The sequence below is a fragment of the Paramormyrops kingsleyae genome, chromosome 12, assembly GCF_048594095.1.
Source record: "Paramormyrops kingsleyae isolate MSU_618 chromosome 12, PKINGS_0.4, whole genome shotgun sequence".
NCBI lineage: Eukaryota > Metazoa > Chordata > Actinopteri > Osteoglossiformes > Mormyridae > Paramormyrops > Paramormyrops kingsleyae.
In genome coordinates this window covers 11997307-12024468 of record NC_132808.1, presented here as the reverse complement: position 1 = coordinate 12024468, position 27162 = coordinate 11997307, and the positions used below count along the sequence as shown (strand labels likewise).

At 39.2% G+C, this 27162-nt stretch overlaps 1 long non-coding RNA gene across 1 annotated transcript in view; it reads right to left on the bottom strand.

Moving 5' to 3' along the window:
• Positions 1-2611: 2611 nt before the first annotated feature.
• Positions 2612-27162, bottom strand: part of LOC111837047 (uncharacterized) — a 144244-nt gene continuing 119693 nt past the window's right edge. The window contains exon 3 of the long non-coding RNA XR_011994062.1: positions 2612-2683. This is a non-coding gene — a long non-coding RNA (uncharacterized lncRNA). The remainder of the gene's footprint in view (positions 2684-27162) is intronic.

The following is a 27162-nucleotide window of genomic DNA, read 5'->3' as shown; positions in this document are numbered from 1 at the left end:
GCGCCCCTCGGACTTTGACGCTTTCATCTCTGTGTATGCTCTGTGTGGGGGGAGTGGGCCAGCTCACAACGGACCGCACTTTGTCCTCCACAGTACTGATGCCCCCCCAGGGTCTCACTGCATGCAGTGATACTTCTCCAGCTTGAGGTCGCTGTTCTCACCCTCTCATCATGAGCCACAAAGGCCTCCTCGTCCATCTGTGGCTCGGGGGGGTGGGTATGAGGTGCAGGACAGGAGACTTATTCTGCGTTCGGTTATCTCTCCGAGTCGGAAGTCGCGCCGACTGCCTGAGTGTCGGGTGTGGTGGGGGGGCCATGTGGACCCCGCCCCTTTTTTGGCCCTGCAGGGGGCGTTCCCTGACGAGGTGCCCGGCTGGCCACACCCCCAGCAGACTCTGCAGCAAGGTTAAAATAGGTTTCAATTTATCAGTAGTTTTCATTTATATTTCATTTTCACTTTTTGTTTTCAATTTCAGTTTAGTTTTTATTTTTATTTTAAAGTGGAGTTGCTATAGTTAAGTTTCAGTTTTTTGAATATCCTAGTTTTTAATAGTTTTTGTGTTAGTTTTAGTTTTTAGTAATGTAAAGCATTTGTCAGAGGCATGATTCAAATAGATCAGAAAAAGTATTGTGACAGACATGTGACATTACATGCTTGTCGTTTGTACAGAGCTGGATGGGATATGGAGGAGAAAAAAAATGGTGGTTGAAAAAATTTAAAAACGTGGACTTTAATGACATCCTGCAATACTTTTCCATTACTAAAAATAACTGTACTGTTTCCTTTTAAAGTGAAAAAGACAGAATTAACGGACTAATATTTATAAACCTAAACGATACAGACATATCCATTTAAGTTGCTTTAAGCATAAACTATGGGGGACAATGCACCATGTACGTATTTATTTATTTATTTTTTTGTCCGGCAGCTTTAGCAAGCAGAATAATGGTCTGAATGCACTGCTGTGCCAGACATGTTTGCTTTACCACGAGGGGCTCTATAAACTCTGTATTGGCCCCTCATGTTGGTCAATTTCTTTTTATTTGTATATTTATTGTATTTTATTTTTAACACATGTAAAATATTCCAGTTGCCGAGCTGCCTGGCAGGGAGTGATAGATTAGGAGGAAAATGAGTGAAGAAAGGGAGTAGGGAGAGAGATTACAAAGGAGGAAAGAGAGAAAAAAAAACAAAGCGGGAGACCACAGTGGGAGAGAGAGGCTAAGAAAGACAGGAGTAACGTAAAAAGCACATATCAAGGCAAAAAAAAAAAAACAGCATTTGAAATACAACCAAAAATGGATAAATACAAAGACACAACCAGAAATAAAGAAAATAAAACAGATATACAGACATACAAAATTGTTGCATGTGCTTGGAAGGGAGCGTGGAGGTGTATTTGCATGTGTGTTCATCTGTTTGGGGGAGGTGTGTGAACACGTGTGCGTGTGCTGGGTAAGTGTGAATTTCTCCATGGAATGTACTTCATAACGAGGGTGGGGGGCCGCAACCCCACCCCACAAGAGCCAGAGGCCAGCGGAGACAGGCCAAGGAGACCCAGGGCGTCAGCAACCCCCCAAGAGCACGGAAGAGCCGTGTTGGTGAGTGTGGGTCACCAGCTTCAAAGGGGGAAAAAACTGCCAAAGCCAGCAGTGACAAAGTGTCAATTTTCCCACCTCTAGTGACACCTCCATCAATACAATACAAGTAAAACATGCTGTACATTTATAGGCTGATACTTGTGCCACTAGAAACTGAATATGAATTTTGTACATTTGAATCTGCAGTTGAAATGTTCAATGTTTAAATGTATGCACATAATAAATTACAGTCCCAAAAAATTCAAAGCGTCATTAATGCAATGCGTTTTTATTAGATACGTGTAATTCAACGTGTTTTTTTTCATCAACGACTTTTGTCATTAATTTACTTCCATACATTTGCGCTTGCTACACCCTGGCACACGCCTCCTCTTTACCCCGACCTGCAGAACTGCCGTAAACCTGGAAATGAGTTGCGTTGTGAATCTGCGGTCGATTACTTTTTCTCAAGGACCCGGATGTGTGTCACACTAGATTGAAATTGAATTTGCGAACTGAATTTTTTCGAGGTAGGATAAACGCTATTTCGAGTTACTGGAATTCAGATTCAAACTATTAAATTCAGATTCAGTTTTGTAATGCGGATAACTGCAAATTCAAATATACAAAATTCATATTCAGTTTCTAGTGACACAAATATCAGCCCATATACATTTTCAGTCAAATGCTTAGTATCAATTTTCATCTTAGATTTTGAAAATTTAATTCAGCAGTGACCAATGTACAATATCCAGCAGCTGTGCCGGTTAAAGCCCTAGATGAGCTTCAGACTTTAGTGCCGCATGTTATACTTTTTCTTGGTCGGTTTTGTACATGCTCCTCCTCCTGGGTGGGCGGGGGGGTGGTGAAGTTATGTTGCACCCCCTCAGAAGATGGCACTCTAGGCAGCCCCCTATGCTGCCTAATGTGTTGACTGACACCATTCAACAGTGACAAGGACATCTTAAGCAGGTAAAAGAAAGAAATTGTAACCATCAGAACATAATGCATGAACAAGAAAGTTTTTGCTTGTGTAACTTCTTCCTCCTTGCTGATGCAAACTTGGCAAAATTACATCTTCTGGCCTCACTGCCCTTTTTGCCCTGAAAAAAGACACATTTATCTGGCTGAAAAACAGAAGGTGCAGTAACACAGTGAGCACCATACTACCTCACTTCCTGTCTGCGTGTGTCATTTGTATTTTCTCTCTCTCTGTTTCCCCCAATGACCTGCAGCATCGCTGGGCTGCTCTCTCCACATTCCCTGCTGTGTGTGACTGTCTCTAGGTCACTCTCCGTCCCCTGCCCTCTGCTCCAGGTTCCTCCTGACCCCACACTAGCTAACTGCTATTGGGGAACAGATAACAACCCAGATAGCACACATACGTTGAAATGACATTGATTCAATATCAGATCTTCAATGTTGATTTAGCACTGATCTTGCTCGTTGAAAATGCCATCTATTCAACATTGAAAAAACAACCATTTGTGACAGTGATTCAACATTGTTTCAACATTTATTTGGCATCTTGTTCATCCATTGATTTAATGTTGAATTAGTGTATGTTGAATCGAAATTGAGTCAAAATTCAATTAATGTTGAAATTATTTTATAAACAAGAGGGCTTTTTCAAGCTTAATAAAATAACATTCACAAATATTCAAATTTTAAACATGTTATTATTCAATCCATATATAAATCTATGCACATATAAACGTTACAACGGAACAATCAGGGGGAACAATCTTCAAATAAATAACAACAGTGACTATGTGTCACGCCCACCGGGGCAGGTCAGGACAGGGGCTACTCCTCCGACCCTGATTAGACCGTCATTAAAAGAGAAGGAGAGTCCTGATCAGATCGCGAAGTATTGAGCCGATGTATCGACACCTTACCGAGCGTTTTCTTGTCTCTCGTCTTGCTCATTTCCCGTACCTGCCCTGTTTGCCTTTTGTTGCACCCTTACCTGTTACGCCTTTCCTCCTCAGTCCAGCTCCCGTCCCTAACGTACCTGCCCTGCTGAGCCCGGCGTCCTCCGTCCTCCTTCCCTTCCGTAACCCAGTCTTGTGTAACTTCGTGGGACCGACCTTCTGGCTGCCGACGTATTCGCCTGGACACCGACTACGACTTTTGCCTTCCGATTCCAGCCTCGTTAGCCTCGGCTCTCATCAGAGAGAGACCTCCCTGCTCGTGTTCCGTTCACGGAACTGTTACGGGTTCAGTCATTACTCTGTGCTGTTCCTCATTAAAGCCCTCGCCTCGCATTCCTGGATCCCCGTCTCTCTCTCTCTCTCTCTCTCTCTCTCCGCCTGACACTATGTGCACACAAAAACCCTTCCAACCTGCCCACCAGAGGCGGAGCCAGACAGGGGGGGGGGGGGGGGGGGGGGGGGGGGGTTAGAAATGACTGAAAAACATGCTGTGAAGTTAAAGATTTATTAGGCTGTGACTCTACTAACCTATCAGAAGCTTCTTAAGCTCAGAATGGAATCGTCTGGAGTTTTCTTATTAATTAAAGACACAATAAACGTAGTGTATATATACTCCTAAATTTGATGAAAGTGATAAAAAATAGACATCTCTCTCTCTCTCTATTCTGACATTTAACTAATTCAAAAGATATTTCAATTTTTATTTATCTAAAACAAAACAGTTTGATGATTAACAGTAAAAAAAAATGTTTTTATGTTTTTTCCCTTAAGTGTATGTTGTAAATATCTGATTTCAACTGTGAATATACTGCTGTGTATTGAAATTCCTCTTGTTTTGCATAGAAATATATTGAATAACATACAAAGCATAATATATAAAATAACATTTACCTGAGTTTTTTCTGTGAAAGAATCCCCTTATGTCCATTGTTGTGTACATCAGTACATAACTGAAACCAATTTAGAGTGCTTTATTTAGCCGTGGAGGGTAACAACTGAAAATATGAAATAAACACACATGTAAGCAAAGACTCTAAAAAAAACAGCATTGTTGTTCGGCTTTTCATTTCGCCATTTGTTGATTCACTCGAACAGCAAGTAACGTAATATGGGTCAAGTGATCAGTTTGATATCAATCTTTTGTGATACACCGTCATATTTACATTATTTGTACAGTACGAATGATTTGCTTTGGTACCTGGTCAAACTTAAGCTCTCCTCTGTCTGCCTGTCTGCACTTCTCAGTGTTCTCAGTGTTCTCCTACAGCAAATTCGCAGGCAGCAGCTTCTCCCCCCTCGCTCACATGCGTAAGTGCTGTGCTCAGTCGCCTAGTGCCTGAGCTCGGATCATACCAAAATTAGGGGGAATTTACGACTGTGCGCTATGTGCTTCGAATATTGTGTGTAGTTTTTGTTTTATACAGTTGTCAGTCAGGCATCTAATTATGAAACAAATTACACTCCAAAAGACCCTGGGCTTCTGAAACAACAACCCGGGCTTAAGCCCAGTAAGCCACCCCCCCGCTCCGCCAATGCTGCCCACATCCCTTTATCACTTCCTCTTGTCTCCTCCCAGGCGTTCTGGTACATACTGAAGCCATTTCTTCTAAAGATATGGTAGGTTACTTCTTTAAAGTGGTGCTGCAGAGCTTCTAAGATTGAAGAGAAAATAAAATGTCATTAAAGATTTAAAGAGGCTAAATATTTACTGTTAATTGATCTACAGTACATAACTGAATTGTTTAATCTACTGTTACTATAATGGATAGTCATTATCAAAGTTGTTAAGCAGCATTCTGCTGCATCAGGGTAATTTGTATTTAGAAGAAAAAAAATATTACAATTAGGCAAATGATCTTTACAATGATTTTAACACAAATAAAATTTGCGTGAGATCAGAGAATTCAAAGGTAGCATTTTTATATTGGAAGTACAGACATTACTTTTCCCCTTACCGAGATAAAAGGTAGGAATGTATCTGTGAAATGTAGATCATGCCCAGGAAAACTGAACTGCCCAAAAAGAGTTTCTCCACGTGGGTTGTAAACTGTTCTAATCTCATCTTCACACGCCTCCATTAAAGACCCAAATTCTTCCACGTGTTTAAACTTTTTTAATGTAACACGGTAGTTAATTTCCTTGGTTACTTGTTACTTTTATAATACTGTAACTGAGGAACTGTAACTGTGCCCAACACCGGTTGCCAGATTTTCGGTAGTTCCAGCAAATTTTTGGATTATTTGAACCGTAACAATTATGTAACCGCAACGCTGCTATAAGTTGTAAAACTATAAGGGCGGCTGTATCAGAGTCTGAGTCATGTTTGATGTGGAACAAGATTGTGTGCAAAAGGAAGAAAGAGCTACTTAGGGCCATAACTTAAGTGTGATACACACGACCCTCTGAAAAGGACCCTCTGCCTTCCTCATTTATCGGCACATATAAGCATGAAAAATATCGGATATCGGCATCGATTCAAAATTCCCATATTGTGCATCTCTACTAAATATGGCATTCAAATGACTGAATACATGTCCGCATGTATTATGAGCTGGGGTTAGAGTACGTATAAAATTGCTGATATGAAAAATATTTTTTTCAATTCATTTTATATTTGAAAATGATCACCTTTTAAACATGACATCAAGACATACATCAAGACATGAAGGCATTTCATATCCAAATGTGTGTGTCTGGGTAAATAAATGTAATTTTTCTGAAAACCATTAAAATGGATTTGTAGCATTTTGGAAAAAAAACTCATTCATATACAGTATATTGACAGAAACTTACCAAATAAGCAAGTCTGTAGCTTGGTATCCCTGAAGCCTTGCTTGAGACCATTTCCTGCCCAATTAAAGCCACAAGCCAAGCTGTTGGTCAAGGCTGCTTGGAGCATTTGACGCACGGTCCCTTCAACACTACCACCTCCAATCAATGTAAGACGAGACACCTAAAAGCATATGAAAAGCATGTCTGTGAAAAATATGTCTTATGAGCACTGGCTGTATTCACCCTCACACACAATATCATTATGACTCTGACACAATACATCATGACTTCTTAGTCCATAGCTCAGTCCATATGGTAGCATCCCATTTCCCTGTAAACAAGCTTCCTTGCTTGCTCCCTTACGATTCAGAAATAATCCAAAACCACAGACTTTGAAGAAGATAAATTCACTTTAGGTAAACCCCATAGCAAGAACAAAGCATTATTTGGAATAGGAATCAGCATAAACAGAGAGGTTCTTTTGCACAGTGTAAAGTTCAAAGTGTACACTCTAAAAAACGCTGGGTTGTTTTTTCAACCCAAATGCTGGGTTGAGACTGCTGGGTAACAAAGTTGGGTTGATTTAACCCAATTTGGGTTGAAAATCGGTCTTGATCTATAACCCAGCAGTGCTGGGTTGGGAACGCGGACGTGAAAGAGAGCACGCACGTCACGTCAACATCCAGGGACATCAGCGAGAGTTGACGGAGTTTTGCGCCGTCTTTAGAGGGAAGCCAGTGAAATTCTGTCTGAAACGTAAGTTATTCAGTGTGTATTTAACAATGTTCATAATAAATAAAACATTTGCTTTACTGTATAATATATATACACGCAAATTTTAGGCTTTCGGTCAGTTGAACTGAGATTACCTAACGACTAAGCGACGGCCGATCTCTTGCTCAGTGGACGGGAAAGCGCGCGTGACATCGTCATCGGAAGGAGCTTGGAAAGGATAACGTAAAATTTTTAAATATTACTTTTGTAGGGTGACCAGATAATCCATGTCAGGGAGGACACTCTGAGCTAGGACAGGAATTGTAAATTACCATTTCAATTAAACGGACCTGGATTTCACTTGAGCACTGAGTTCTTGCTGTGTGCTGATTGGTCAGTCTCCTATAATCATGCATGTGTCACTAATGGTGCGTTCGATTATTTCTCTCCAAGTCGGAACTCGGATATGGAAGGCCAACGGGGCCAAAACGTCTTAAAAACACGTCGATATTTTACATGCAAAAAATCAACACGTCGATATTTCACATGCAAAAAATCAACACGTCGATATTTTACATGCAAAAAATCAACACGTCGATTTTTTACATGCAAAAAATCAACACGTCGATTTTTCACGGCTAAAGACGTCAAAAACAGGCGGCATTTTGCAACGTGTGCTGAAATGGACAAAGCGACCCTTTCAAAATAAAAGCACCACCAACTCCTGTCCACAAACGTCCCATAGTTGAGTTTTTCCCTCTTTTTTAATTATCTATTCATTATCAATTAATACATGCACACTGAACATAAAAAACATTGATATACTGCCTCTTTTTGCATACAAACTATCTGCTGTCATACACCTGCCTCAAGTACTTTTGTCCATTAGACAAACAATTGCACATACTTGTAACTGCCATCCAGTGACTACATTCAACATATTTATTCAGATATCCCAGCACTGCTGGTATTTAATGGTGTCTATATTGAAGTCTTATTATCCATGTATAAATGGCTTTTTACATACAAGTTGTTGAGACCTGCGCGAACGAAGGAGCAGGGAGCGGAGAATCAGACTAAGGAAGCCGTGACGGGTAAACCGGGTTTATTAAAGCAGACAGGGAGTAGCACAGGACGAACGTTAATGACAGACCTGGGGAAAACGGACTCAGACACAGACTAAATACACAGGACAAGGCGAAAATAACAGGCAACAGGAATTAACACGAGGTAACGAGGGGGGCGTGGCACACACGAGGATCATACAAGCAGGTCATGACACAAGTCTCCAAACGCTAGGACAGATCATAACATATTAGTTATTATTATTATTGTAATTCTTGTAATTTACAGCTGTTACTTTTTCTCATCATTCGTTGTCCCACAGACATTATTTTAAAGTTAGTCAACATGAAAATGTTGGAGCAAAAATTACTGCATTTTAAAAATTTAACATGTTAAAATGATGGCAGCATATTGTGCCTCTGACTACCATTTCGGGCATCAGTGAAAATGGTCGATTGTGCAGAAAAAAATACATCATCCGTGCAATGTCTGATCAGCTCCCCCGATGGAGAAATCCGTCACATTAGTGCTTCATTCATCGAAATTGTTATCGGCATTTTGCGTTATTCTGGGCTCGTTTTCACTTTACGTTGTAGATTTGAAGTTGTAAAACCAACATAATAAACACAGAATCACCTTGTGCTCTAATTTGAATAATCGAAAAGAGGAACTACGACAACAATAGTTAACCTACATCACTGTCAAGTGATTTGCAGTCACACCTCATCGATCCATGCGTGTACTTACGTCATAGAAAAAATTAACATAATATAAATATTTATTATTACGAAAGTGGACGTTTCGTGTCGCAGCAATGAATATATAAATTATACTAATAAGCAGTGGGACGTATCGCCGTACGTGTTTAAACGTACCGTGACTAAGAGACAACGCAAGCCTTCGCCGCAGGTACGTATTTCTGCATCACTTTACGTTTTTGATTACGGATTCTTTGCGTGGTCGTGATGAGCCACAGACGTCTGCTTAACGGAGGTGTGCGTGCCATTAATTAAACTAGACAGAGAACTTCGTTCGGAGCGCAAAGGAAAATGGCTCTTAGAAGCTTTCTTTTGAACTGCAATCAAATATTTATGGAATGCACCCGGCTGGCATTGTCTGATAATGTACAAGCTAATGTAGACACGATACTGACGAGGTAATTCATTTTTTGCTACTTTAATATAACAGCTGTTATTATGATTTATTCCCTTAGCGTGTCCTTGAATATCTTTATTTTGCTATAATAGAATGACTACAATGGAAAGCAGTGTACGTTGGGCAAGTGGGCGATTAATTGAAAATGATTTTGCCGATGAGATGATGAGAACAATTTCGGAGTTTGTTGCCGAGATTCAAACACTCACCCAGCAACAAGGTTTGTCAAGTGTATTATATTAAACATATATTACAATTGTATATTATTATTACAGTTTCAATTGTCCCAAAGCAGAAAAAATCACTACAGCCATTAATTGACAAATCCAGAGTGGTGCAGCTAATCTACGCACGTAAACCCAAGTTTTTCTTAGGAGCCTGTTCCAACCTGGAAATTGTACATCAGAATTGCCAAAGTAATGTGACATTTTCAAGGAATTTGACCTAACAAACCTTGTTCCAATACAATCAAGATAATAAATACTAGAAATGTAAATACATGTGAGCACAAAAGAAAGTAGTAGTATAGAGTATTAATAAAAGCCCTACTACAATTATACAATATATATATATATATATATATACGTATACATACTTTAGATCTATAAAGTCTATGAGTCTAGATGAAGTGGTGTGGCCTGTTGAATATTCAAGTACCTAGGAATCCATATCTCAGAGGGGCTGACATGGGCCGAGCCACAAGGATTGTAAAAAACTCATCTCATCCCAGGAATGGACTGTTTCAGCTTCTGCAATCAGGTAGAAGGTTCTGCACCATTATGGGCAAAACAGAGAGACTTGTGAGGAGTTTTTATCCTCAGGCCATTCAGCTTCTCAACTGAGACCTGTCCAACCCCTCCTTTTTGTAGTATTACATTCTTGATCACTGCAGAGCAGCCTAATTTTTGTCTGTATTAATAATAATTGTCTGTCATTCCATACTGCCTCTATCATTTATTACTGTACATGCACTGTTCATGCTGCTACACTATTACAAGGGTTTCTAAGCTGTTCACACTGTTGTGCAGACATTGCAAAATGCACTTTAACTTTATAACTTGCACATATGTAAATCTGTCTCAGACTTGTTTAATCTATTTCAAAGTTTTACTATTTTCCTACATTGTTTTACAAATTTTATCTTTTTAACTTGTGTTCTTTGTTTGATTTTTTGTTTAATTATTTAATGGAGGCACAGTTAAAAAGAGCGGTTCACTATACATTTCACTGCATGTTGTACCTGTATGACTATGCATGTGAGAAATAAAGAATCTTGAATCTTGAATCACCTTCCTTCACTCTGACTGTTCTCTATATCTGTGTGTGCCAATAGAGGTGAAGTGCGCATACGTGTTATACAGTATAAAACTTGACAAGATTGTAAGCAGAATGCTATGACATAGCTATGAGGAAGGGGCTGACTTACTGATTTATGAATTAAAAGAAAACATGCTTTAGTTTTTTATTGATTAAATAGACAAATGATGACATTGTACAAACATTTTGAATATTTAAAAAAAAAAAATTCAAATATTTTCCCCTCCTGTTGACAGGCTATCCCCCAGTAATAACTGGGTACTGTACCTTGCTCATGACTGCTACTGGCACAGTGCTTGTCAGCTGCCCACTGCTCCTTCACAGATGGGTCACATGCAGAGGTCACATTTAGTTGTGGTGCACTGTGCTGTGGTGACAAATAATTACTCACTTTAATAATAATAATAATAATAATAATAAGAAGAAGAAGAGTAGTAAGAATTTGTTAAATACAACTACTAGTACCAACGAATTGTAATTAAGAATATTAATAATATAGGCATACATGCACATATTTTATCATATTTAAAAATAATTAAGTGTATGTCCTCATTTAAAAAGAGAGAAATTCTGCCTGTTTTTGACGTCTGAAGGCGTAAAAAAATACGTCTTTAGCCGTGAAAAATCGACGTGTTAATTTTTTGCATGTGAAAAATCGACGTGTTGATTTTTTGCATGTGAAAAACCGACGTGTTGATTTTTTGCATGTGAAATATCGACGTGTTGATTTTTTGCATGTAAAAAATCAACGTGTTTTTTAAGACGTTTTGGCCCCGTTGGCCTTCCATACTCGGATGAAAACGTCACGATACGTCACGAAAAACATCACTTCCCGTCGGAAACACGCCCCTTTTATGACGTTGAAGTCGGATAAGATTTTGTTGCCCGAGTTGCCCTTGTGACGTAATTTCAACATGGCGACTTGGTTTGTTTGTAGTTTATTTACTGTTCGAAAAAAGAATATCGCTATGAATGTACTAAAATATTTTATAAAGCTTTTAATGTGGTTTGACTAGTTCGTGTTTCTTGTTTGTCTCTCGGAAAAATCTAAATTTCTCCATTTTCTTCATTTGTAAAACTCCAAATCTGCTAAAATATAAAGCAACAATACACAGCAACGTGTTCATGGAGGCAGTCATGTTTGTTCCGAGATGTGGGTAGCTCGAACGGGAGATTGTCGGACGTGATGTCACTCAACTCGGAATTTCCGAGTTCCGAGAGAAAAACGAACGCACCATAATGTTAATGTGAAACAGCTGGATGAGTCTTTCAGTCAAGGAAATAAACCAGTCAAAGCACAAGAAGAGCTGAACTAATTAGCCGAGCACAGGAGCCTTTCAATTTGAAAGTAGTTTGTAAAACCTGAAGTAGCTCAAAGTGTCCTCCCTGACATGGATTATCTGGTCACCCTAACTTTTGTATATGTTAAATCTACTTTGTTTATTATTAATGATTTACTGTGTTAGATACGGTTTTGATATAGCGGAGTTTACTTAACTAATTTGACTTTGTCAGCACATCCACATAAATTTCACGCTCTGCTTGTAAGGTACATTTCGTTCAATTCGTTTGACTTAGTTGTACATTCGACAGCAAACGATGTTAATTTACTACGAACATGTAATTTCTTTAATCCTGTAAATGGTTTCATGCAGGCGGGAATGTCTGAGCTTAGCTCAGGCTAAAGGAGGCTTGAAACTAAGCATGTTCGACGGACATTTTCTAAGCATAGTGCTAAGGCCATGGTCAGTGGTTAACTAATGCTGATAGCTTGGTGTGTTATGGTCTTTAATGCTCCTAAAGGTTTTTTAGGTGTTCTGAAGGTAGCTCTAAGGATATTTAACTTTTACACATTTTTGAGTTCCTAATGAATCTATACCATTTCTTTTTTATTTATTTTTCCTTTTTTCAGATTGGGACCAATATGGCTGAGTACCTTCGTTCAGAAGAGTCCATTGAATTTTCTTATGTTCTCATGCTTGGAGACGACCACTGCTTTCAACCCTTTGCTATAATAAATGGCACAGCATTTGAGCAAAGTACATTACTTGCTGCAGTGGACGTTTGAAATGTTTTCATATTTTAAATACATATTTTCTTGGAAGTGAATTTGACTTCAGTCAGTTTATATCTCAGGATATATTGATGTTTGCACATAATTGTTAATGGGAAAGTTATAAAATGTTTTCCTATTTTTTCCTAATCTTAAATTTGTATTTTCTTAAGTTTTTTTTTTGTTTGTTTTTTCAGTCAGTTTGATGCCGTTTCATTATTACTTCTACATATTTTTTCAGTTGATGATTTATATATATATCAGGATATGTTAATGTTTATGCACAAATTTGTATTTTAAAGTTAATCTTTCTGACTTCAGTCAGTTAGATGCTTTTTCATTATTACTTCTACATACTTTTATTTTTCCTCTCCTCTGCAATTACATTGCAATTGATTCTTACTGATGATTCCTGTATATCTCAGGATATATTTATGTTTATGCATGATGTAAATGTTATGAAAAGTTTTCATATTTCAAATTGTGTTTTTCTAAAGTTAATTTGTCTGACTTCAGTCTGATGCATTGTTACTGACTTCAGTCACAGTGTTTCTGTGATACAGTTTGATACATTTTAATAGAAATTGTCTTAATGCTGAGGTGGAGATGGGAAAATGTCTTAAATTCATATGGACACATTTTTTACATGTTTTGTCATAAATAAAATTCCATTACTGAAGTATGTATTGCTGTAGAATTGTTTTTATTTTAGTAATTTTAATCACCAAAGTTTCTAGATTAAATTTCTGACCCATTTTGGGTTACATTCAACCCAGCAGTGTAGTCATTTTTAACTAATAGTTGGGTTAAAAATCACAACCCAGCATGCTGGGTTAAACGTGTAACCCAACTTGTTGGGTCAAAATAACCCAGCGTTGGGTTAGTCCCTTTTTTACCCAGCGCTGGGTTACCAAAATAACCCAAATTGGGTTGTTTTTAACCCAGCAGTTTTTAGAGTGTAGGTGCATGTTTTGAAGATGTCAAAGCCAACAGTAAATTAATTATATGAGATAAAGTGACTGAAGGTTAATGTTTTTTTAAAAATTAGTTTATTCTAATCTAGGCTAGGGCTGCAAGAAACAATTATTTTCATAATCAATATGTTTATCAGCATTATTCAATTAATCAATTAGTTGTTTTTTTTAAATATGAAAAGCAGAATAATGGTTTAATATAAATAAAATGAAGCATAGATTAACATGTCCCCTTCCCCACTCCACCTCTGGTTGACAAGCATGCAGTGAACTGTGCGTAATGCCAGAAGGACATACAGAAGGCAAAGAATTCTAAATATTTCAATTTTATATTATTTATAATATATTTATACTAATCTGACAAATACAGTGGGGCAAAAAAGTATTTAGTCAGCCACCAATTGTGCAAGTTCTCCCACTTAAAAAGATGAGAGAGGCCTGTAATTTTCATCATTGGTATAACTCAACTATGAGAGACAAAATGAGAAAAAAAATCCAGAAAATGATATTGTCTGATTTTTAAAGAATAAATTGATAAATAATAAATTGATTAATAAATGTATTCTTAAAAGTTCTACATATCTGCAATTACTGTAACACAAGTGATGTCATCCACAGTTTAAGCAACTGTCCTGGGGCCTGTACTACGAAGCGGGGTAACTGGCTTATCGGGGTAACTTTGCGAGTAACTTGATGACGTGTGGTGTAACTTCGCGATTAACCCGTACTACGAAAGGTGGGTAGGTTTTAGTCAAGACATGTTGCTATGGCAATTTACGCTAAGTCTCAAAACTGCTCCGAGAAGTTTTTGTTCTTGGTTAAGTCGAGGTTTCCGCGTAAGCCAGCCCTATATGAGCACCGCCCCTCCCACTACAATTTCTCCGAAAACAATGCCGGTGTACCTGGATGATCCGTACCACATTGGCGCGCGAATTGTGAGGGGCTCTCTCTGTTAATATGTATGAAATGGAGCAATGGCATACAATATGCATACAATGTATTAATTAATAACTGTTACAAAGAAAGTTATTCTAAAAACCCAAGGGGTGTGCATTGTTCCCTGTTGTCCACTGATCAAAGCACACTTCACTAGATGTGCCTGTCTTGTTTTAAAGTTATTAACCCATTCATGTATTGTCCCATTGCACAGTATACGGATACATTCGAACATTCAAAAATTAATTAAAATTCGTATGTAAAGCAATCTGGGAAACAAAGGGGTGTGCAACAGTCACCATGAGCCCAAAATACTAAACCATCATGTCATAGGCTGAAAGGACCTAGCCTATTATATTAGCGATTAACATGATTTGGCACAAATCACAAAATGTTTTGAAGCGGAAAAATAATCGGTGTGCATCGATGTCTGTGTACTGGACATCACAATTCTGTCATTAAAAACGCCCCACCGTACTTCCGTAAAGATATTAAAGCCAGAAAACTGAGTTCCATATATGAGGCTATAACTTAACCGCGGTGACAGGTTCCAAGTCGTTTCCTCACTACACATATGCTTCTGTTTTGTCCTGTTGTAAATCATTTAATTATTTGTTAAACAGTGGCTCACCTTCTATTAAGTGTCATATGAACAGACACCTTTTTATTATTAGCTGTAAAACATAGAAACACGCTATTAAATGGAGGCTAGACACAACAAATTTTTCATAATGAGTAGAAATATAAATACATAGCCCTACCACTTGACATGATGTTTTATAGGGCCTATTTCATCTTTACTTGCTGCCACGTACGCTTTCCACTACTATTTGAAATCGGATCAGTTATTGTTAACATTAAGTTTACATTATGAGTAACATTACAGTAATGGAACTTCAGGGAGCATTACATTACTTAGCAGCATATAATAGGCGACTTTGTGTCGCATCTGTTAGCCTCTGTAATTATTAACAGTATTTCAGTTCTCTTCAGAAAACAGTTCATTGTCTAATACTCAGTCGTGAGATATTTTAGACCACGTTTTATGACCGCTAAAATGTACGTATGCATTTTCTCCGTCGTCAATACGTTGCCAACAAGCCTGCCTGCTTTTGTTACCTGCAGTGGTATTGGGCTTTCTTTACAGCGTTGATTTAAACTCCGCATAACCCTGCATAATTAGCATGCAGTCTTCCTCCGTGAAACATATGGAGATCGCGCTATGCGTCAAACGGTGCCTTGCGTTGCCGAACGTACTCCATATATGTCAACGCGCACAAACTCCAATGCAGTTAACACCGATTTAACAAATCAACTTCTTAACTGGAGTCATAGTACTGATTAGCCCCGACAGAGTCAACATGATTTTGTCAACCTCGCATTCGCAAATTACCTCAGGGTTAAGTCTGATTTGGTTAAACCCCCTTCGTAGTACAGGCCACTGGTCTCAGGGTGAGGACACACTTGCAGGAGGACTTTTTATTTCTTTTTTTCTTATTGTTTGCAGACATGGTAGGTGATCAGAGCAGGACAGGTACAATGATGGAGAAGTTGACAAACTATGACAGAAACTAACTAAACTATGACAGAGAATGTATCTAAACTATGACAGAGAATATAACTAAACTATGATAGTGTTAAAATTTTCACATAATTGTTACCTTTTATGTGATGTGATTCAGACACTGTAGAGTCTTTACCTAATAAAAGTAAACATTTAAAAATTAAAACAATTTCATTTAATAATTTACTCAACATTTTAAAGGATAGTACACAAACTGTCTTAAACAGGCTCAAAAATTCATAACATTTTGTTTTCATTACAAACAGCTCTACAAAAACTAAACGTATGCAGTATAGACATACCAGGCATACGCCTCATTAACTGGATGCTATGCTATACAAAATTATAGTTTTTAAAGCAGTAATTTGGTTACCACTTTCTTGACGAGGTGTCTGCATAGTGTGATAGGCCAGGTTGGTAGATGAGTCTGATAAAGTTTCATCTTGAGTTTGAAAATGAGAATAACAAACAAAATGATCATCCAGTGTTTTTAAAGAATTGCTTAAAAGTACAGAAATGCCAATTACTTTAGGTGTAATTCAAATCAGTATAATATATCAGGTTTATAATGCAGATAAAAACTGTCCTCATATTAACCATTTGAAGGTTAATTTTAAAGCCTAGTAATTTTCACAGTAAAGATAAAAAGTAATTTAATGGTTACCTTCAAAAAGCTCTTCCAAAAAAGAACCAGTTCTCCAAGGATAATCTTAAAACACAATAAATAAAAAAAAAAACTTATACTATATTAACTTTAATTTATAGCTAAGTATAAGCATGGCCTGTTTACTTTAACAATATGCTTAAGACTTACCTGTATTCTCATTAAGTGGTTCTTGATCAAAACGGTAGCCTGCTCAAAGAAAGAAGAATAATCTCAATAATGATTTTAAAATACAAAGAATGGCAGGTGACTGACCAATCAGCAGATAATATTATAATGGAAAATAGCCAATGCTCATTAGTAGAGTTGCAAAATTTTGAGAATTAACAGGAATTTATGGGAATTAACAGGAATAAACTGGAAATTTACAAAGTTGAAGGTTGGGAACATAAAATATAGCTGGTAAAAAATATATTGTAGCATAATCTTGCCTAAAACAATGAGATTATCTGCAAATCCAGTTGAGTATCTCTTCTATTCCTCAATCCCAGGCACATAGAACACTACTTACTGCAGGACTATTCAGGCCACACCCCCTGCATGCATTGTGCATTCCTCCATCACATGCAGAATCACTTCTATAATTCTCAACTACTAAAGCTACGACATAAAATGTGCCAAATGCTAAAGGTGATCTTACAATGCAATAACTGTACTGGTTACTATGTGAAGAAAATTACACTGTGAGCTGTGCATGTTATTTCACCAGTGGTTGCATTTAATATGTTGTATTTTCATACCTTTTCTTGCCTGAGATGCCAAAGCTGGACCCTGTTTTTTCTGTTGACCTGCTGGAAGGTTCATGTTTATTTACATGTATTTTATATTTTCCACACAATAATTGAACACTCAATTCAAACACACCTGGTTGCACAATTGTTGGAGGCTGTGCAAATCTTGCTTTCTTGACTACCGTATCCTCCCCCTCAAAGTCAGAATTAATCAACAAATGATTGGGCCTGAAAATAAATACGTATATAAAAAGTATAATATAAAGAGTTACTTGGAAAGTAAGAAAAGCCTTCCAACAACTGTTTTGTCTACATTACCTCAGTTTTTCATTTTTGTTTGTCTTCTCCTTCTGAATCAATGTCAGATATCATGCAACTTTGATCACTGTACTTGTGCTCACAATGTCTGGCTTGTTCATAGGTGTCTGTGAGAAAACAAATAAGTCATTAATTCAAGATACCTGCATTTTGTTGGCAGAAGTTATGGTTTGATTTCACAACTTATCACAAGCCAAAAGTACGTTAAAAAATTACAGAAATGTCACCTTTAGTGATGAGAAGCCTGACAGATTCATAGATTTCCCAGTATGGCTCTGGATTCTGGTGGTCTTGAATGGCTTTGTGAAGTTTGTGATGTTTAAATGGTGGCCAATGGCATTTTTGTTCCTCAATGTTATACCAACTATGTGGCACAACTGCAGTCCCTCCAACCTCAAACTGCACCACAGACCACTGTACCATTTCACTGCTGATGTAAACTGTTACACAAAGAAATTGGTTAAAGCAACAAAATATCCCAACTAAATTTATTTGTACAACTGGACTGTTAGTTACAATGTAAAGAATTAGTAGGAAAAAACAACCAAACATATTGCAATATAATTTTGCCTAAACAATGAACTCTATATTCAAATAAATTTGTTTAATGTAAGTGTAATAGAGGACAAGCAATGAAGCTCTTGTTGTCTGGATAAAGAATATATTTCTGACTGATCTTGGAAAGTTCACAGAGTCCAAAGCCATCCTTCAAGTCACAGACCCTGTAACATCCAATGTAAGATGACATACAAGGGTATGAGAAGAAGGGCGCCATGTTTTCGAATCGCTGATAAATTACATATATTCCATCACCTGACTTTAGTACATTTCTCACTAGCGCAATCTCTCCTGCAATGCTAAAGCAATTATTTCCTTGCTCAGATGATAAGGTGAACTTGTTGGTGGTGACCTTTTTGTACTGCTCTGACGTTTGAAGATGAATGGGCAATGGGCCATCATAATGTAACTTATATAAGATAGCTTTGCTGGACAGCACTGGTAGTTCAGTACCAGACATTTTTGAAAGCCTTTTGACAATCTGTTGAAGTGGCTGATGTGGCTCACGCAGCAGATTGTCCCAAATAATTCTCAAAAGGGAAGGCAGATATATTATCCAGAGGTCCAAACTGTCTGTACTCATCAGCCAAATGAATAATTTGTTGTATATTATACACAATTTCCTCACTTCCATATAACTTCCCAAAATGAGTAACAAAGGAGACAAGCACCGTGTGAGCAAATGCAATCATATCATCAGAAAAGCCTGGAGACAAAAGCAAAAACATGCCAACATGGAAAAGCATGAAATTGTCATACAATTCACTTGGAAGGCGTTCCTTAAGAACAACAGGGCCAGAATACAACATAAAGGAACGTAACTCTGTTGCCTTCCAACGATCAATCTCTGTTAGACCTCTTGGTTTGCGATTAAATTCAATAGTTGTATGGGGCCTGAGATAATGTAGATGCTTAGAAATTTCATCCACAGTATGGGAGGAAAGCCTAGTAGCCAACCTTTTACCTTTGTGGGGATCTGAAGGGACTGGCAGGAGTAGTCACATGGCACTGGTAATTACACCATATTGGTAACCACATGAGCCAGGTCATGTGATCTACCAGGAACTTATAAAAGGCTGCCAAGGTGGAATTTCATCCTCTTGCTGCTGTGTTACCACTGGACATGGGGGTGATTGCTAGCAGCGTGTAACTCTTCATGGAGGACACAGAGGTGACTGTTTGGAATTTTATCATTTGAAGTGATCTCCAACAAGCTGCTGGCCTAAGGACATTGAGGCTCTGCATTGGAACGCGTCTTCTTGGTCTTACTGTGCTGCAAGGGCATTAAGCATTCCTGCAAGGACCAGACCAGCCACTGTTTTATGGTTATTGAACAAGGTTTTTGTTTGGGTTTCTTTTATTAGTTGCCCTGCTTGCTGCTATGGCTAAGCTGTAAGGTAGTAACGTAGCATTGTATATTGGGTGGTGGGTACCGGTTGCTCCCCTCCCCCTGTGTTGGTACATGAGATCTGTCTGTACAAGGCTGGATCCGCACGGGTTTTTGCGCTTCGCTGCTGGGGCGCCACACTGAGGGGGCGCCACTCTGAGGGGGCACTGTATTAGTGGATGTCTGAAGTCTCACGTTGAGCCGCATATTGCAGTGGTATTTGTTGTGTATAGTGCTTGTTGTGTTGCATGTTGTGTGGTGTTGGGTTTTGTTTCTTTTGTCACCAGGCTTCCTGAGCTGAGAGCTGCACGTGCTGATCTGACCTTATTATCTGGAGGAGAGTCAGCTGGTCACCCCTAGCAGCGTTTTTTATTTGTTTAATGGATTTTAGTTATTTGTAATAAAGTGGATTGGGTTTTAATTTCATATGCCTCTTTGTTATTGCCCCTTTGCGGGGACCTAGCCACATTACAGGCATGAACAGTAGGGGTTTCTCCTGCCCTTATTAGGAGGTGGCGTAGTCAGAGTAGTGCGGGTATCCTGTGCTTGGGGTACCACACCTTTTAGCCAGAAGCACAGCAATTTTCTTGTAACCCCAAGACAACAAAGGTGCATGTAGTCAATGGGGAACATAGAAACCATTTTCACCAATCCTGCCAAGGGGCTTGGCTTCTGATCCAAGTGATGTTCTTCATCAACCATCATAACAAAATCTGAGTCTGTTCTAAGTTTCACATTTGTAAGGGGGTATGTCATTTTTCCTTTCCAGTCACCCTCCTGGTGACATTTATCACAGCCAAAGTAACCATTGTGAGCCTTAACATGTTTAACAAATGCACGAGCTGGAGCATCACAAACAAAAGAAGAAACTTGCACCTTCAGTCTTCTGCCACTAAAAACAACACCATTGGTCAGTATACATTTTAAATCATGAACAAATGCCTCAAGGTATTCAAAGACACTTTTAGGTTTGCTGTTGCCACAAAATATTCCAATAGCAAATGGGGATTTTGTGTAATCACAATCAATAAGTCCAAGAATGGGCCAGATTTGGAGTTTGGAGCTCTTAAATAGAGGAAGGTCATCTATGTTAAACTGTAATTTAATAGTGTTAAGATTAACTGGCAGTAGCAATGATCTTAGTCTAGACAGCAATCCCTCTGCCAAGCCAAAGTGGTAATACTCTCCACAACTAATTTTTGTAGTGGAAACACACTTTGGTGTACCTATTAATGTTCTTCCATCTTTAGGTAATTGTGGGTGAATGACTCGTAAAATAGCAAGAAGTGCAGTTAGTGCAACAAGAGAGATGGAGAAGGTTGAAGCCCAGTGTCACGTTCGGCTTGGAGGCGAGCAGGGAAGCAGGCGAGAGCAGCCAGGAAGTCAGGTAAACGTGGGTTTATTGCACGAAAGACGGACATCGACGGACAATACAATGACAAGTCTGGGGAAGACTGACTCAGACGAGGACTAAATACAAAAGACAAGCTAGACCTAACAGGACACAGGTGACCACACTCAGGGCTGAACACGAGGTAACGAGGTGGGCGTGGCACACATTAGGAGCGGACGGAGCGGGGCGTGACACCCAGTTCTTTAAACTTCTTATTAATGCTTAATCACTGCACTCATCAGAGCACTCATCAGAATCTATGGAATCGTTTAAGATGAAACTTTCAGACTGCCCATTTTTTTTTTGGATTCGTTAGCGCAAGGAGAACTACAGTCACATTCCTCATTATCTAAAGATGCCTGGGGTTCAGGCATACAGGCATCCTGGGGTTCAGCCACCTTTCCCTGCACTGGTATACTGGAATGTGTAATATGTGAATTTCTCATATATTCTTTACATTCCTCTAAAATCTTTTGTTCGGTTTGATTCACTGTACAAATGACTCTATGTCTTTTTGACCAGTATGAAGACATTTCAAAACAGCTGTGAAATCTTACAGTGGATGTTATGCAATTCTCTGATCTCTGCAAACAGAAAAAAAAGAAATTATATTTAGGTCGATGTTTAGCGACGTAAACCAGCATAAATGACATTCTTGGTGGTGTACACGAGCTGCGCGCCATCGCGCTTAAAAAAATTCTCCAGTCTCATCTCCATCAGATCTTCCCCTTTATTACAGACAATTACGTTTCAAACTACATTTTCAGACAACTTCACATTATATGTGATCGTAGAGCTAAATTATTCCTTATTAGGTACTAAAGATTATTACATTTCTTACTTACACGATGACTATACCCATATTAGACTGCATTTTCCACCATCGCTGACGTATTTACCTGGAACTTCGCTTCTAACTACAGCTCCGTTTTAACGACAGTGTTTGCAAATGTTCGTTCGAACTATGGTTTTGGGAAACGATGCATCGTACTACGTAAGTCCGCAGTATCGCTACCTCTGTAGTTCGAACTATGCTTTCGGGAAACACCTGCGTCGTACTTCCATAGTTCGAACGACGGAAGTTGCTAACGTAGTTACCGGAAACGCACTCCTGGTCTGTTCTCTATACAATCATTCCCAAATCCCTTCCCGTTCCAGCTTAGATTTCCATAACTACCAAAAGAAGGAATAAAACATACATATTATTACGGACCTCACAAATAAAACTGCACCAGGAGAAACCAAGTAGTTATAACAAATAATATAAAACAAATACTTCCACCCCTCAAAAGATAACTGTGCTCATGAGCTTATCAAAGAAATATTTTTTTTAAAAAAAGAAGATTGTTGTATCCCGTCAGTCATTCAGTCCAGTCAGTCCACAAAGGTGTCCTCCCTCTGTTCTGTCTTTTCTTATCTGAAATCCATCTTATCTGCTCCGGTGCAGATCCTGGCAGGGTGCGTGTGACTGTGCTTCTCCGTTGATCGTTCCCCTCTCTGAACAACCGTCCCTCCGATGTTGAACAGGATTTCAGCAATCAAAAAAACCAACCTGCGCGTCGCAGGTTATAAAATCATTAAATCATCTATATTATTCTACCAATATGTCACAACAAAAATATCTTTAATATAATTTGATTACAAGGTTTCACATACTACCACACAGCCTTTACCTGAGCTACAAACAACCAAAAAAAAAATTATGGGAAGGAAATATGGCGTGTTAGCAAGGTAAAACATATCTCTTTCTTCCCGTTTTCTGTCGTATCACAACATGTACATATCGGTTGCATATCATAATATTCAAGACTTACATCATTTCAATGGGCAAATAAAACTACTTAAATCCCCAGTTGGATTTTTTGCCTTCCCTTTGCTTCCTGCCATAACACTATAACATGTTTCTTTTTCTTAACTCAATCCCACAAAACTCACCGAAAATTTCTCTCAAAGGAAACTAAAATCCTTGGATAGAACCCAAAAAACTAATGATAAATAATTTCTTTTTTTTTCTCTTTTCAAATTACTCTTGACTTGACTGAAAACTAAAATTAAATCAGTTACTTGCTTGGCAGCTCAACCATCCAGTCCGTCTTCTTCCACTTCTTTTTTCCCGCGCTTCATTCACCTTTCTATTTTTTTTAATTATTTTTTTTAGAGCACCACTAAAACTGCCACATTCCTAAACATATCCCCCCTATTGGAGAAACAGAGAATATGTCCTCCTGATGTTGAACTAAACTTTTGGCTGGCAATTTTAGGGGGGTTACACCCTCCCCTCCTGAGTTTGCATGCATCCTTGCATGTCAAACCACTACACTGTTTCTGATTCCATAGGCTGTAACTGGTTTATGTTGGGTACATCACCAACATCAAGGGCATCTGAAAATGCTTTCTCTAATCCATGTAATATGGATTGCATCACCAGTACAAGAGGATTCCCTAAAGATGGATAGGTCAGCCTCTTTGGTGCTACTCACTCCCTGGAAGTTCTCCTTAATTCAACAGTTTCAACCCCTGATACATTAGGGTCTCCCGCTGCTCAGTTTCCTGTCCTCCTGGTATATCTCCTGATTGTTCTGTTCTAATTGTCAGGGTTTCATCTGCATGCACTGGGCTCACTTGTGGTTGGAAAGATGAAGCATTTGGATCAAGAACAGACCTTTCTACATCCTTTACTTCAGTCTCCATATGTATCATCCCTTTATCACTACTCCCAGTCACGGTTGTTTTCCCCTCTGGCCCAACATTATTGTCCTGACCTGTACTCTGTTCAAATGGGAAAAGTTCCGACAGCCCGTTGCCAACTCCTCCTTCCACACTACTTACAACACTATCATCCTGCCCTGGCATACAATAAGAGTGGTAATGCTCAATATCATCCTCGCTATGTGAAAGTGGGATGTCTATATGACTATGTCCACTAATACTACCAGAATCTGTTCCTTCAGGGAATATAACCCCTCTGTCTGCCGATTTTATCTCCACTGGCTTTGGGTTTGCAGGAACTGAAGGAGACAGGAATCCACAAGGCAATAGCAAATCCCTGTGCAATACTCTTTCTGGACCATCAGTAGTACATGGAACTACTACATAAACTGGAAGATCTTTTACCTGTTTCACTACCCGGTAAATCGTCTGACTCCATTTATTAGTCAGTTTGTGGTTGGAAAGATGAAGTATTTGGATCAAGAACATTATTAGCTTAGTCATTTCATCTTGTTTGTTTGACTCATCTGCCGGCCCCTGGAGGATGGGCTCCCCCTTTGGGTCTGGTTCCTCCCAAGGTTTCTTCCTCTTAGGGAGTTTTTCCTTGCCGCCGTTGCCTTTGGCTTACTCAGTGGGGGGTCCTTACGAGGCAGAAATGTAAAGCGCATTGAGACAATGTAATGTTGTGATAATGCGCTATATAAATAAAATTGAATTGAAAAAAAATTGAGTTTATGTTTGCCACAAACTCCAACATTTCTCACTAAGACACGATCTCCAGCCTCAAGCTTGGATTCCCTGACTTTTTTGTCAAAATAGCATTTATTTTGAAAAGCACTTCTTGAGCTGTGCTCAGCAGCTATTTTGCAGCTTTCTGAAAGGCTTTCCTTCACATTCCTCACATACTGCAAGTGTGACTGCTTCTTTCTCTCCCCAAAATTGAGACCAAAAGTAATGTCAATTGGAAGGTTTGGCTGCCTCCCAAACATAAGCTGATAGGGAGAAAACGAAGTTGTGTCATGCTTCGTGCAATTATAGGCATGTACTAATGGTTGTACAAAGTCCTTCCACCTCATTTTGTCCTCTTCCTGCAGTGTGCTCAGCATACTGATGAGAGTCCTATTGAACCTCTCCACTGGATTTCCACGTGGATGATAGGGAGTTGTCCTAGTCTTTTTGATCCCAAGGAGGCTACACAGTTCCTTTATCAATGCGGATTCAAAATCCCGGCCCTGGTTGCTATGCAACCGTTCTGGAAATCCATAATGGACAAAGAAATTATTCCACAATGCTTTTGCAACTGTTTCCGCTTTTTGGTCTGGTGTTGTGACAGCGATGGCGTACTTTGTAAAATGATCCGTGATGACGAGTATGTTCTTTGACCCTTTCCTATCCGGCTCTAAAGACAAATAGTCCATACAAAAGTTCTAGTGGCCTACTAGTGGAGACGCTCACAAGCGGAGCGCTACATTCAGCCCTAGCTTCTTAACAAATACATCACTTACACGTTTGGACTTCATTGCACATATCTGTCATCATATGTGGCCAATAAAATCTGTTATGCACCAACTCCAGAGTGAGATCAATACCCATATGTCCAACACTATCATGGAGTTCCCATAGAGCCAATTCCCAATAGCTTTTTGGTAGAACAAGCTGATAAGTGACTTCTCCATTAACAATTCGCTTCCTATAGAGGATTCTGTTCCACAAAACAAACTGACCTTGGAGGCAGAGCATTAGTTACACTTCTCTGTCCTCCCGCTGCCATAACCTAAAAGATAGCCGTTTTCCAACCTCCACTATGTCAATAATTCTACTTATGGCTGGGTCACATTGTTGTTCAAAAACCCATTCATGCTGTGACATGTTTGGTAGTTGTGGCATTCCCGGCAGGATCCCCATATAGGCATACTCAGTTGGAACAGCATCTGCATCCATAGCAAGACACTCGACCATAGTTGAGCCGGCAGGTATCCCTTGAGCGCTGGAGCCCCCTTGAATGACATGTTTATGGCAGATGGCCTTTACAACATCTGAAGAGACTCCAGGTTCTAATTTTTCATGAACAAAGCGTGATATAAATTCTTGCATGCACTTATCTTCATCCTCAAGTGTATAATTTACTGAAATTTCAGGATGTGGCCACCTCGAGAGGCCGTCTGCATCCTGGTTCTTTTTTCCAGCCCTGTACTGTAGCTGGAAATCAAAAGTTGACAATGCAGCAAGCCATCTATGTCCAGCTGCATCAAATCTCGCAGTGGTCAAGATATATGTCAGGGGGTTGTTGTCAGTAACAACTGTAAATTTAGCTCTGTACAAATAGTCAAAAAATGTGTCCGTTACAGCCCACTTGAGTGCAAGAAACTCTAACTTGTGCGTAGGGTAACGTTTCTCACAGTGAGAGAGCCCTCTGCTGGCAAAGGCAATAACCCTCAACTGACCATCTTGCTCTTGATATAGAGCAGCGCCTAGGCCATGTAGGCTGGCATCAATGTGTAAAATGTCGGGGATTTTTAGCATCAGCAAACTCCAGAACAGGAGCAGTTGTGAGCTTCTGGATGAGTGTGCTAAAAGCACTATCACACTCAACTTTCCACCTCTCAACAAATGGCCTTTTCAGGTCAACAGCGGGAAACATCTTGGGATTTCTTTTGCAAGACTTTTTCTGGGGCACATAGCCAGATGTCAGATCATTTAAAGGCCTAGCAATCTTTGCAAAATCTCGGATGAACCCAAAAAAAAATTAAAGGAACACTTTGAAAACACATCAGATCTCAATGGGAAAAAATCATGCTGGATATCTATACTGATATGGATTAGGTAATGTGTTAGGAATGAAAGGATGCCACATTGTTTGATGGAAATGAAAATTATCAACCTACAAAGGGCTGAATTCAAAGAGATCCCGAAAATCTAAGTGAAAAAATGATGTGGCAGGCTAGTCCATTTTGCCTAAATTTCATTGCAGCAACTCAAAATCATACTCAGCAGTTTGTATGGCCCCCACGTGCTTGTATGCATGCCTGACAATGTCAGGGCATCCTCCTAATGAGATGATGGATGGTGTCCTGGGGGATCTCCTCCCAGATCTGGACCAGGGCATCACTGAGCTCCTGGACAGTCTGAGGTGCAACCTAGCGCCGTCAGGTGGATCGAAACATAATGTCCCAGAGGTGTTCTGTTGGATTTAGGTGAGGCGAGCGTGGGGGCCAGTCAATGGTATCAATTCCTTCATCACCCAGGAACTGCCTGCATACTCCCACCACATGAGGCCAAACATTGTTGCGCACCAGGAGGAACCCAGGACCCACTGCACCAGCGTAGGGTCTGACAAT